Source organism: Papaver somniferum, unplaced genomic scaffold (genome assembly GCF_003573695.1).
Source record: "Papaver somniferum cultivar HN1 unplaced genomic scaffold, ASM357369v1 unplaced-scaffold_81, whole genome shotgun sequence".
In the NCBI taxonomy this organism is placed as follows: domain Eukaryota; kingdom Viridiplantae; phylum Streptophyta; class Magnoliopsida; order Ranunculales; family Papaveraceae; genus Papaver; species Papaver somniferum.
Window position 1 is genome coordinate 5,436,142 of NW_020651082.1, and position 9,227 is coordinate 5,445,368.

At 35.7% G+C, this 9,227-nt stretch overlaps 1 pseudogene; it reads right to left on the minus strand.

Moving 5' to 3' along the window:
- Window positions 1-2,656: 2,656 nt before the first annotated feature.
- LOC113345211 lies at window positions 2,657-7,462 on the minus strand (annotated as a pseudogene).
- Between the last annotated feature and the right edge of the window lie 1,765 nt (window positions 7,463-9,227).

Sequence of the window (9,227 nt, forward strand, 5' to 3'; positions counted from 1 at the left end):
ACATATTAATATGTAGTATCAGTATATAACATATTGATACTAGTAACATATGTTACTACATACTACATTTGTTATATATATGTACTACATATTTTACTACATACTACATATTAATACTAGTATACTAGTATACTAGTATACTACTAGTTATTAGTTACTACATATTACATATGTTACTAAATATGTTACTCGTAAATTAAGTAACTACTCTACTATACTAGTAGTAACATGTGTACTAGTAAACTAGTTTATAGTAGTAACTAGTACTATACTAGTATACTAGTAGTACTAATAGTAACTAGTATTATACTAGTAAACTAGTATACTAGTATACTAGTAACATATTAATATGTAATATCAATATATAACATAGTACATACTAATATGACACTATATATTACATATGTTACTAGTTTACATATTACTAGTTACATATGTTACTACATATTACATATGTATACTAGTTACATATGTTACTACATATTACATATGTATACTAGTAAACTAGTATTAAGTAACTACTCTACTATACTAGTAGTAACATGTGTACTAGTAGACTAGTTTACTAGTAGTAACATGTGTACTAGTAGACTAGTTTACTAATAGTAACTAGTACTATACTAGTATACTAGTAGTACTAATAGTAACTAGTATACTAGTAACATATTAATATTTAATATCAATATATAACATACTACATACTAATATGACACTACATATTAATATGTAGTGTCAATATATAACATACTACATATTAATATGAAGTATCAATATTAATATGTAATATCAATAAATAACATACCACATATTAATAATGTTACTACATATTAATATGTAGTGCCAATGTATAACATACTACATATTAATATGTAGTATCAGTATATAACACATTGATACTAGTAACATATGTTACTACATACTACATTTGTTCTATATATGTTACTACATATTTTACTACATACTACATATTAATACTAGTATACTAGTAGTTACTAGTATACTAGTATACTACTAGTTATTAGTTACTACATATTACATATGTTACTAGTTACTACATATTACTAGTTACATATGTTACTACATATTACATATGTATACTAGTTACATATGTTACTACATATTACATATGTATACTAGTATACTAGTAAACTAGTATTAATACTAGTATATATGTTACTACATATTATATATGTTACTAACATACATAGTATATTATATGTTAGGGTTAGTAGAGTAATTTTACTCTTTTCAAATATTTTTTGGACTAGGGAGTAAATGTTGTTTCCCGCTGGACTAGCCACTAATCCGGATCGGGTTTAGTGGACTAAACAAGAAATCTCTCAAAATAGTTATAAGTAGTGGTTCGGGTCAGGATTCATGATAGAATTGTTGTCCATAAAAAATACGGGAGTGAATGAATTTTCTTTTTTTGCTTTTGTTTTGGATCATGACAGAGAAAAAAAAAAGAGAAAAATTAAGATTTTAATGCACTTACCTTTCAACAAAAATCCTGCTCCGGCATTAGTTTCTTTTTCTGCTTTATTTCATAGATAGAAACAATATGCCAGACCAAAGACTCACAAATGCTGAGATTCTGCTCTCTGGTGATGACATGATAGAATTTAGTATCTGTTCCTTCTTTAGATCCCAAACCAGGAGTAGAAGATGATTCACCCAGAAGCAAAGCAAACTGGTAGTGGTGACCTGTGACGAGATTTTGTCAAGGGAGACTAACAGGTGGAGTTCTAAATGTCAGAGGTATATGACCTGTAGGAAATAAGCCAGATGACAATCTGTTAAGTAGAATAGCCAAAACTTGGATACATAAGAGAACTTGGATACATAAGAGGCTCGACACACAAATAGATATCAGACAACTTAGCCGAGCACGGAACTTACCACCTATACCATCAGATTTAACTAGAAGGGAGCATCATAATTACCTGTTGAACCATGAATTTTGATGCTAGTCTAGCACAGAACTTACCACCTATACCATCAGATTTAACTAGAAGGGAGCATCATAATTACCCGTTGAACCATGAATTTTAATGCTAGTCCAGCAAGGTTAGGAGTAGTTGTAGCTGGAAATCACCTGACGGACACTGCTACTGCCACTCAAATGTAACGTCTTTGTAGGAATTCCAATTATTGTGAGTATTTTATGACCAAGTCATGGAATCAGAATGTTAAGATGAATCGTCATTCCAAATCTCGACACAGGATTGGTTCGAGAAGCAATAGGACTGCTGGTGGAGAAATGAGAAAAACAAACAAACAAGAGGTTTCTCTTCATAACCTCTGCTGGAATCCTGGGTATTGATGATGATATATAAAACTATAATTTACACTAACAAATTGTTCTTACGACTTAACCTCTGATGGATCGAATCTTCTTTTTCCCGTTATAAAAAGGGGCCCTTGATCTTTAATCCCCACCCACACCACCACTTTAAGTATCTCTAACTCGCTATCCAATTGCTGCAGCTTGCAAAGTTGAATCATGGTTAGTCCCGTCTCTTTGCTTTGAATCCTCCGAAACTTATTCGTTTCAAACCAAGTGGGTCATAATTTGCAAGGTTCAAGTTCCGAGTCTGTCTGTTCTTCTGATAGAAGCATCGCCAAAAGCTTCGGTGAACCATAGGGGCGTACTCTCTCACAATTGTCTACTCCTTCCTGTTCACAGAGGTCCTGAACTAGAATACCTCCTGAAATATCCTGGTAACTGTCTTCCAACTCTTGAAGAACTAAATACGTCGGAGACCGATAAAGATAGACCGCTATGAACTCCAAGACTGCTGCTATAATTGAGCAGCAAATAACGTGCATGCAAAGAAGAATCTGGCACTCGGTATGGATCCCTACTGGTCTTTGTTTTCGTATCCGCAACTGATACATCCTCTTGGCCACAACTTTCTGAGCCTCCTGATTTTGATTCACTCGTTACACACTAGCTTTAGAGCTTGAACTACTTCACCTACGAGTGGCCTGTGCACGACTTCTTGTTGAACACACATTGAAGCTATTGCTGCTACCTTTCATACACTATCGAACTGAACATTTGACCCTAATGATGGGTCGATGATCATCTCTAACCTTTCTTTACTAGAGAGGAATGGGCGAGTTGAAGAAACTAAATTCTCTTGAACTTGTGTCTATGACATGTTTATAGGTTTTCATCCCTGTTACTCGAGTAGAACCACCCCGTAGCTGTAGGCATCACTTTCAACGAGAAGATGCCGGCATTACTTTCCCATAAAGTTGTTCTAGCTTGAATCAAGGTCAGACACTTTGGGAATAAATTCATGTTTTATCAAGATGTTGCTGGATTTGATATCCCGATGAATTACATGGAGGCTGGAGTCTTCATGCAAATAAGATAGAACCCGAGCAAAACCACCAACAACAACCAAGCCTTCAGCCCCAAACAAGTTGGGGTAGGTTTTCTTAAGCAATCAACACTAGGACTCCCCAAGAGGTCACCCATCGTAGTATCATCTTAGGAAATCAACGCCAGTCAAGTGGAGCAGTTTCCTTGTCTGGAAATATAGAAATCATTTTTTAGGGCATCAGAAAGACAATACTACCTTCGACCCATAAAAGGTGTTACTTACACTTTTTTTCAATTTGATCTAGGCAAAAAAATGGAAGTATCACTTTTCTCGGGATGGAGGGAGTATGTGATATCCAATAGGAGTGCAGAACTTACATGATTCGATCATCTTCATGCTTGGTAATTGGGATTACTATGTAAATGGGGTTCTACACTGCAGAGTTGGGCCCACTTCCAAATACCACAGATCCAGCTGTACCAGATGGCTTTGACAGAGACCGCAATAAGAGTGGAAGAGCTGTTGCAGGAATATTTCTAGTATGCCTTCGACATCTCAATATCAGAAGCCAAACTACTATGAAGCACAAGGCTATAGCTATGATAGGAGATAGGATTATGACAGTTATAAAGGTGCCACCAACTCGCCCCCTTTTCTTCCTCACGTCAACCCCGAATGGATTTATTGCCCTTCCACGACTTCCATGGACAGAGACCCATTATCCAGTGTAGTGAATGGTGCCGAAGGTGGTGGTTAAGGAAGACATGGATAGAGAACATATAACACTTCATAGTCTTCGAACAAGGTATCCTTAATAGGAACTTGCTTGTTCCAGAACTTTTCCAAAGTCAGAAATGCTGTGGTGTTACCAAACCTCTCTCCAAGTGGAACCAGATCAATGAGAACGACTGTTTCATCTAGCTGTTGGCCATCCGCATTTGCACCCATGATATGAACTTGACTTAGCTTCATGGAAACCCAAACCAATGGAAATAAATTGAACAATGCAACACCAAGACGTATCCCTACTTGCATTGTCGCCGCACAACCGCATGGTGACCCAGGAGGACTATTTGTTAATGGCTCTGTCCATGCAAGTGCCGTATAACCTACAAGCACAATCAAACTTTAAAATGTTGGTAGATCATAAAACAGAACAATCACAGTATACCTACAGTGAGATGTAATTTAACTTTACATACCTTGCTTGATATGGAGGTGGTAATGCCTGAATAACTGGTGACGATGGGGCCTTCAGCTTCCTTGACACAGAACCTGAAGGTGAACTTTCAGGAGGAAGACTAGGCCCTAAGCAAGCCAATTTGCAAAAGCCAGTCATAAACAACATTTAAATAAGCACTTCTGTGATGGGAAAAAATAAGCTTAAGGACATAATACAAACATAGGGAAGGGTCAGATCGAGCAGGTGATAGTGGTGAAGCCACCTGTGAATGATGCCTGTTTGTGGAAGGGAATGGAGGCTCAACTGGAGAAATGGCAAGGGTTGCATCCTGCATGATAGGACCACCAAAAACAAAGGCAACATTCATTTGAACCGAACAATTGTAATAATCTATAATTACCGTGATTTCTAGGTGGAGGATAATGACGATGCCTTCGTGCATATTATTCGGATATGCTATTGCAGTTGCGGGACCTTTAAAATAGCAGAAATAAGTACAGACAGAGATAAGAGTCTCACAAGAGAACGTGTTATTTGGTTGTATTTGCTATGAACCTTGGTGGTCGGATGTTGGTGGAGGAAAGAATACCGATGGTGCAGGGAGGCTGGAGTTCTGGAACTTCTTATGGAGTGATAATACTAGTGGAATGAATGTGTGGACGGGAATGCAGGACTATGAACCTGGCTACCTATCACGGGTCTTGGAGACAACTTGGAAGGTGCAGCATTATCAGAACGCTTAATTGATCTGCGCAGTGGAAAGGCTATAGTAGAAAAGAAAGCATCAAGTGATGAAAGCATTCTTCTTGGACGACCTAAGGGAGTCCCTACGCGATGAAAAAAAACGAATGTTGTCTTCATGTATCAAATTAGGTTTGTTAATTTTGGAAGTTTATATGAATGGGAAGGATGAAATGACAGGAAAATGAAAATGAGGCGGAGAAGGGGAGATTTTGGAGAAGACGAATGGAAATAGTAAAGCTAAGGTTTGGAGATTTTTACGCTCCTTCCATCCCCGGAAGGGCTGGCCTTTTCATTTTAAAATCGTGGAAATGTTATAAATGCACTCTATTTTGGTTGACTTTACATAAATACATTCTGAAGGGTAAGATATAACTTTTTCAGAGTCAATATAAATTACTGTCCCTTTATGGAAGCAACTTGCTAATTGTTTCCAATTTTAAAAGATAGAGGTATTCTTTTTTCTTTTCTGAAGCAAAAAAGATTATATTGATTAAGCAATCGTGTTTCTTGAACCGCTCTATGACAGCTGAATGACATCAATTTTGACGTGGAAAACGTCGTGGCAGAGTGTTATTTTTCTTTCTTATCCACGTCGTCTAATACGAATCAATTTCATAAACTTAGTAGTAATGGAGTTCTACATTATATACCATTTCCAGATTGAAAAAAACATCATATATCATGATCATAATCATTCATCTAGATTAAGGAATTATTTATACTACTCCTTCAGTTTTAAACAAAATATATGTTTGTTGTTGAGAACTTCGTTATCACTTGAAACGAATCAATTTATATAGACAAAACTCAGCGATTAAAACTTGTAGTTAAATTAAGGCAAAACCAAAGAGTTTGCATATGGAAACTTTGATGAAGATGGATTTTTCAATTTATGTAGATCTCAATGTTTAACACCTTTTTGTGTACTTCATTTTATCTTAAATTAACAGAAACAGTTGATTTCAAATCTGTTATAGCTTTTCAAAATTCAAAAAGATTATCTGAAGACTCAAATCTATTATAGCTTTTCGAATTAGTTCTGGGCTTTATAGATGGTGAAATCAAGGTTAAAAATTGATACTTCGATCATCAGGAAAAGAAGAACCCTAAAATGTAATGGATCTTTCTGTAATGGATCTTTTAGTTGTAGAAACAAAAAGAGGCTAAGAGGAAGATGCAGTGATTACTTTCATAAAAAAGAAAAATATTACTTTTCTAGCGAAAAATAGTAAAGATGTTGACATGTACTACACGTAGATAGCCACATCAAATTTGCGGTCATTCAAGCGGTTCATATAGCATTTTCTATTGATTAAGTTACAATGGTTACAAACTTGGCATCTTCCTGAACTTGAAATAAGATTTCATCAGCCATGATTGATAATCACACACCAGTAAGACCACTAGCTCTTGCTAATTTAGCTAGAATATCTGCTACTTTGTTCTTTTATTTAGGCACATAACTACAACACCAAGAACTGTTATTATTGAAAATAAACTTAATATCAAGAATCATATTACGAATCCTCCAGTCTGCATTCATATTATCTTTGTTTACTGCATCAACAACTATTTGCGAGTCCATATCAAATTGTACTCTCTTTATGTGCCTTTCTTTCGCCCACTGCATTGCCTTCCATGAAGCTTTACATTCCACTTGCTTTGGACTCCATGTTGCTTCTAGATAGATACATTTGGAACCCCCGTGTGTACCTGCAAAATCACGAGCTATTAGACCAATGCCTCCAGTTTTAAGAGAATAATTAAAAGATCCACCAATGTTTATTTTATAGGTCCCCCTAGGAGGTGGAGACCAATGTATGTTGGATGTATTTTGTTTAGTAACTTGAGAAGTAGCAGATAAAAGTTTAATTCGGAGGAGCTCAATTTCTGTATTTGATCTGTAGATAATTGAGTCTGGAGAAATCTTCAGGCCTTTGAACACTACATCACATCTTGTGGATAATTTGAGCAGACCAAATACACCAAGCTACAATGTCTATTTTACAAACTTCCTCTTGTTGAATCTGATTATTTGAAAATTTCTCAAACCAGTAGCAGAACTATTCAACCAAATCATCATCACTTTGTATATGAATCCCCAAAACAGCAAACCGTACTGCCCTAGAGATACTGCAGTGAAGAATACTATAAGTAGAAGTCTCCAGAGTATGGCTACACAATGGAAAATTGTTATCCCCATTCTGGATAACATAAAACAACTTGTCTCTTGTTTGCAGTATATCTATGAGGCATTTCCAGAGAAATTGTGTGATTCTTGGTAACATAGGTAGCTTCCAGAGTATCTTGAGTATAGATTTAACAGAAAAAGTTTTATTTCTCTCAAGAGTCCAAACCATTCTATCTTTTTGCTGAGCATTCAGTTTAAGTATTAGCCTTGCCACTAGAACTTCAAAGAGAGAAAAAACAAGATCAACATTCCATCCTCCAGAGCTTGAGAAAAGTTGGTAAACATGAGTAAAGTCTTGAACATTTCTGGCAGTCACTTTTGGTGAAGATGGAGCATCTAAATCTGGTATCCATTTTTAACTCCAAATCAAAATGTCACGACCATCTCCAATGCTCCAACAGCTGTACTTTTTAATGAATTGAAGCTCAGAGCTTATACTTCTCCAAGACCAAGTAGAATTAGGATTATTTTTAATGTTGAAAACTTTTCCATTCGGGAAGTATTTTTATTTGAGAGATTTAGCACAAACAGAAGCCTGATCTGTACAGAGTTTCCATGCTGACTTTGCTAGTAATGATCTATTAAACAACTTAAGATCTCTGAACCCTAGACCCCCTTCTTTTTTAGGTTTACCAACCTTATTCCAAGAAATAGCCGGCTTGCCCTTATTTGATTTCTTTTTTCTCCAGAATTTTTATTAAGATGAATTCATTTTAGTGATTGTTTCATCTGGCAACTTGAGACTAATCATGTGATGGACAGGTAATGTATTTGTAACATTCTTGACCATGACTGATCTACCAGCTTCTGAAATATTTATAGATACCCACCTTGAGAGTCTAGTATCCATTTTCTCTATGAGATTAGAGAAGGGAATCTTCTTATTCATTACAACAAAAAAAATAAGCCCAAGTATTTTTCCTCATCAATGCAGAGTTGCCTGACTTGAAGTATACCACTAATGATTTAACCAGTTGATGGAGTAACATTTTTATCAAAGTACACAACAGATTTATGAAAGTTGATCAATTACTCTGAACAAGCACTGAATTCTTTTATCACCTGAAGTATCCTATTGGTTTGAGTTAAATTATCCTTGCAGAACAAAAGGCAATCATCTGCAAACAATAAGTGATTGATTTTGGTGCTGATCTTGATATATTCATTCCTGTCGGATGACCTGTATTCTCAAGATGATTTAAATTTCTTGAAAAAGCTTCCATGGCTAATATAAATATATAAGGAGACAAATGGATCTCCTTGTCTGATTCCACTTGTGGGTTTGAAAGAAGAGGAAGGAGAACCATTAACCATTATTTCAATGAATGTAGTACTTATGCATTGAAGTATATGATGACAAAAAATTTCACTGAAGCCAAACTGCTTTAGAACCTCTATTAGAGAAACCCATTCAAGCCTGTCAAACTCCTTTGACATGTCCATCTTGAGTGCTAAATGTCTAGTTCTTCCTCCCTTCTTCTTCATAGATTTAACAAGTTCTTGTACCAAACAAATGTTTTCTGAAATCAGTCTACCTGGAACATAGGCTTGACCGCGTTGGAGAAATAATATTTGCCATATGTTTCTTGAGCCTTAGAGAAAGTATTTTGGAAATCAATTCATAACTTTTGTTGCAAAGAGCTATGTGTTGCTGCAAATGGTGATGAAATTGTGCTGGAAATGAAGAAATCAAGGGAGTGGTGATGCTGCAATGCAGATGGCAGAGTTCAATGACAGATATAGAAGTTGAAATGGTGGTAATGAACTATGTGTATGA